Genomic DNA, 5549 nt, shown 5'->3' with positions numbered 1-5549 from the left:
ACGACCATGCACATGGTTGCTCGGAGAGACTCGCCTTTCGCCATTTTGGTTCCTCTGATGTCTCCACGCCTATGAAACACTCACGTCTAGCTCGTGGAGGCTCTGCACATCCTGAAAATGAATACCCAAAAATAAAGAAATAATAAAAATACTCGACTTCAACTTACTAGAGAAATAAAATGATGAATGGAATGATGAACTAAAAATGAAAAACCCTTGGGTTCCCTCCCAAGGAGCGCTTGTTTTAGGTCTTTAGTTCAACCTCGTTTCAGTTAATGTGGACTAAACCCATGGAAGCATGGCACTCCTCCTAGGGTTAATGCTCCAGTCTGCACCTTTAGTTTCGCTCGTGCAGGACAAATGTACTTCCTATTGCTCGCTGGAGGGGATCTCTCTTGGAAACTACACTCCTCGACTTTGTGTATGCTCATCTTACTCGAATTTCCCAATTTGAATCAATCAGATAAATTAAATTCAATCCTTTCTTTAACGATATCCAAGGATAACTTGTGACTTTTCACATCAATGAGAGCTCCAGCTGTGGCAAGGAATGGTCTTCTAAGGATGATCGGTATATTGGGATCCTCCTCCATATCCAGGACAATGAAATTTGTGGGGATGATGCATCCACCTACTTCTACTGGAACATCCTCCACTATTCACATGGGGCATCTATATGAATGGTCAGCTAGTTGCAATGCCATAGTAGTCAGTTTATTGTTCTAGAGTCCTAGCTTCTTACATAAGGAGTATGGAAGTAGGTTAACGCTGGCTCCCAAGTCGTAGAAAGCTCTCTGTATGAATTCAGAACCAATCTTGCAAGGTATAGAAAAACTCCCTGAATCCTAAATTTTGGGTGGAATATTTGCCATAAGTATAGCGCTGTAATTTTTTTGTTAATGCTACAGTCTTGAAGTCGCCTTTCTGCCTTCTGTTAGATAAAATCCCCTTTAAAAACTTTGTGAACTTCGACATTTGGTGTAGTGCATCTATCAGTGGCACTTCTATGCAAATTTCCTTAATCTTCTTCAGGAATCAGTTGAACTTTTCATCCTTCTGGGATGTTATCAGTTTCTGAGGGAAAGGAATCGTCTGACTTTATGGGGGAATTTAAAGAGTTCCTTCAACTTTCTTGGCTACCTCCTCTCCATCCCTATTCTGGATCTGATTGGGCATTAGGGCAGAGGGTTATTCCTCTGAGTCATGTCCTTTCTGAGTAATGATTTGGGGGTCTCCCAAAGTTCGTCCGCTCCCAACTCGATGCGGTTGTAGTGTTCCACTGGGTTTATATCTGGCTTTCCTAGAAATGTTCCCTGTGCTCTTCAGAAGGACTGGGCTATCTAGGCTATCTGGTTATCTTGCATCTTTTGGTGTTTCTCAGAATTTTCCTTTCTTTGAGTTAACAGCTTGATCTCATTCTTCATCTCTTTTTGCTTTGAGAGGGCTTCTTCAAATATCTTTTCAATTCTGGATAATTGTGAAGGTTATTGTTGTTGATAAGTCTGTTGTCCAGATGAGTAACTCTGCTGCCCAGGTGTGTAGCTCTGTTGTCCAGGTTGATAGCTTTGTTTTGCTAGCCCTTGGTCCTGATTATTCCGGTATGAAAACTTTGGGTGGTTCCTCCATCCTGGGTTGTATGTGTTGGAGTACGGATTATTTTGCCTTTGGTTATAGTTGACTATCGCATCGCACTACTCAAGTTGGTTTATCTATTCTTGTATTGGCCTAGGGGGCATGTATCTTGAGCATGATCCGTACTTCTACAAGCTTCGCAAACACAAACTATTGCATTGGGTGTGTTGTTGTTGTTTCCCATGGCCTCAAATATCTTGGTCAGAGCATCTAACTTTGCAGACAAGAGTGTGACTATATCTACATCAAATTTTCCTGATGCCTTATATTGGATTCCCTGAGAAAGAACTACCAGATCTGTTTTGTTGCCCACTGATGGTGGTTTTGTGCCACGTTCTCTATAATCTCTTCAGCTTCATCAAGGCTCTTGTTTATTAGTGCTCCTCCTGCTACAAAGTCGAGGGATACCTTCATGTGATAGTTGATTCCATTGTAGAAAGTGTGTATGACCAACCATTTCTCAAGCCCATGATGGGGGCACTGTCTCAGTATACTTTTGAATCTGTCCCAGGCTTCAAATAATGATTCTGACTCTATCTGTTTGAAGCTAGTGATCAAGTTCCACATGTGGTCAGTTTTGCTTGGCAGATAGAATTTATCCAAAAATTTCTGCTCACACTGCTCCCAAGATGATATGTTGTTTGCTGGAAGGGAATTTAGCCACTGCATGGCTCTGTCTTTTAGGAAAAATCCAAAAAGTAGTAACCTTACTGATTCTGGGGGGACTCCATTCACTTTCATGGTACCACAAATCTCATAGAAAAGCTCTAAGTGGTGGTTTGGATCATCGTGCGGTCCTCATCCAAATTGATTCAGCTGAACCATGTGAATTACTGCAGGCTTGATTTCAAAATTGTTGGCTTCGATTGGTTGTCTAGTGATGCAAGACTGAACCCCTTGTGCGTAAGGTGTTGCGTAGTCTTTCAACAGTTTGTCAGCCATCACTGAAGATTCTTGTACTGCTTGAAATTCTTTTTGAAGGTTTATTCTTCTCAAGAAAATCCTATCGATCTCTGGATCGAACGGTATAAGTTGTCTTGAAAGATTAGCTCTTCGCATGCAAAAACAAGATATGAAATATAGTTAAGAAGAGAGTTGAAATAATAATATTTATTTTTTAGCATTTTAATAAAAATTTAGAAAATAAAGAAAAATAAGAATAAAATTATTTATCTCTAAATGCAAAATATTAGAAAAAGGAAAGATAAAGGAAAAGAAAAAAAAGTCTAGTCTAATCTAATATGATTATCACTAATGTTATAGAAGCAGTCCCTGATAACGGTGCCAAAAACTTGTTACGAACCGCAAGTGCACTGTTAGCTAGAGCCCTAGCGCCAATCATTTGATGGTTGTATTTTGGACTTATTGTATCATATTCTATATAAATAAAGGCATTTGTTTTTTTTTGTTATTATACTTACTTGTATTGGTGCCAAATAAACTAAGTATAATAACGTCCTTGATTAGAAGGTTCTTACCTATCTCAATCGATTGGTTGAATTGATACTGGGATGATATAGAGAACACTACTCTTAATCATTCCTAGTCAAGTATTAACATTCAGGGACAATGTTAATGCAATAAGACTAGCATGTAGGTCAACTCGATGACTTGATCTCACAAGTCATGGATATAGAGATATCAAGTTGACACATGGATATACATTAGAGAATGTATACTGAATGACCCGCCATGAGAAAGTATCATGAATCATTATATGAGTGTCATATACTTTCTCATGTGGCTATTAGTATGACTACTAGTCCTTAGACCTGAAGTCACCATGGATCCCTACATAAGGAGTTATGTACTTTGGTTTCGTCAAACGTCACCCGTAACTGGGTGGACTATAAAGGCGATTACTGTGTATGTAACGAATTATGTAGAGGGATGTGTGTGATGTAAATGGGATCTATCCCTCCTATATGATGGGAGTGACATCGATATTCTTGATAGAGTGAGACCACGAAGTGCAAGGCCATGCCCAAATGAGTCAATATGAGATATTGAGCTCATTTGATTGAGTGAGTCTACTTGGAGTTCTTGATTTAGATTGGTCAGAGGATGACACGGTCTATGCCTCACATTGATCAATCTAGATGTCTTGGATAGAAGGACACTTGTCATATATTGTGAGGAGTCACAATTAGTAGTCACAAGGTGATGTTGGATCTCAACATTCTTGTAACTTGGGTAGTAATGATGTGTTGCTAGATACCGCTCATTACTTATGCTCCTAAATGGGTTTAGGGGCATTGCCAACGTTACATGAACCTATAGGGTCACACACTAAGGATAATTAGATGGAGATTTGGTTCATATGATGAACCAAGAGGATTAGATTTATTTGATGAATCAAATTGGATTAAGAGTAATCCAAATTGGGCTAATTGAATTGGACTCAAGTTGATTAATGTATTCAATCAGTCTAATTTAGATTATGACTCATTAAATCAACTTAATTTAATGAATTAGATTCATTATATTAAGTTTGCTGGAATCAAATAGTTAGATTAGATCAACCATGGAAGAGATTTAGTCAAGTTTGACTTGACTAGAGAGGAAGAGGAAGAGTCAAGTTTGACTTGACTAATTGCCACATCATTAGTGAGATGGCAAGATGTGGACCAATGATGATGCTCCACATCATCTTGGTGTGCCACCTCATGGAGGTTACAAGCCTCCTTTCTCATTAATGTGGTCGGCCACATTAAATGAGTGGGAGTTACTCATGTGGCCGACCACACAAGAGAATGAATGAAAATGAATTTTCATTCAAGATTCATTCATTCCATCTTCTTCCTCTCAAGCTCTCCCTCTCCCTCTTCTCCTCTCTTGCCGTGACCTATCAAGGTGCTAGCACACCTTCATTTAGGTCTTTCTCCACCTAATTAGTTCGTGTGGATATTTCTAGAGGAGTATCTATTTTGATACTCTTGAGATCCGGCACCGTTTGGACGAGCGGGAACGCGAAGGGCTTCGCTTCAAAGGTATAACCCTTTTCCATGTAGATCTAGGAGTAGATCTCGGTAGAAACTTGTATTCGTAGTTTTATAAATTTTTCTTTGCGCGGATCCGTTGGCTTTGGGGCTTTCGGGGTTTCCGTGACGTGAAAACGCGGTTTTCGCGGCCCGAAAAACCCAACATGCACTAATTCGTCGTCAGTAATAAAGATTTTCGATCCCACGAGGACTGGTTATAAACACAAGCGATGTCTCACTTAGGATTAGCTAAACAACCGATGGTTATATGTTATCTAAAGAAAAGGGGTAAGTAAATAGAAACGAGAACTTGCAAAGAAGAGGTAATAGACTTGGTTTATGAAGAGTCCTAGGAGTTCAGTTTCATTGTGGTGGTATTGATGTATCACATTCTATCCTTTACTCATTGTCCATCAACATGCATTCGCCGGAAGCTGAAGTATCTATTCTTAGGTACCAAATAAAGAAGATCCCTATAAAATCATGTTACAGTTAACCCCTATCACTAAGGCACCTTGGTAGATCATAAGAACACTACTCTAATTGGTGTCACTAAGGATAGAGATAAGGAGCTTAGTTTGGTCACTTACTTCCTTGTGGAGGAGTTGTCTCTCCTTTTAAGGAAGTACCCTAGATGTTCGTGAACGGATTACCCCTGTCACAGGGGCCCCTCGGGTGTACGATCTAGGATATTCCCTCTACAAGATAGGCAATTCCTACACAATCAATTCACACGATATTGAAATCGAGTAGTCGAAACAAAGCAAGCAAAATCATCCAATAAAATAGAGGCAAAAGTATGAGTCTTACATCAAACCAATCCACAACTACTCCCTCATCCTATAACAAGGAATCTACTCCATAGATGTCGAAGAAAAACCCGAAGACATAATGTTAAGCATACAATTCTCAAACAAGAAGAGAGAAAGAGAAAAG

At 39.5% G+C, this 5549-nt stretch overlaps 1 non-coding gene across 1 annotated transcript; it reads left to right on the top strand.

Moving 5' to 3' along the window:
* The first annotated feature begins 2095 nt into the window (after positions 1-2095).
* On the top strand, positions 2096-2205 carry LOC122022075. Its single transcript, XR_006122818.1, has one exon. It is a non-coding gene; the product is annotated as a small nucleolar RNA R71 (small nucleolar RNA).
* Positions 2206-5549: the final 3344 nt, after the last annotated feature.

The sequence above is a fragment of the Zingiber officinale genome, chromosome 9A (genome assembly GCF_018446385.1).
Source record: "Zingiber officinale cultivar Zhangliang chromosome 9A, Zo_v1.1, whole genome shotgun sequence".
Taxonomy (NCBI): Eukaryota; Viridiplantae; Streptophyta; class Magnoliopsida; order Zingiberales; family Zingiberaceae; genus Zingiber; species Zingiber officinale.
This window is presented reverse-complemented; position numbering and strand designations above follow the sequence as displayed.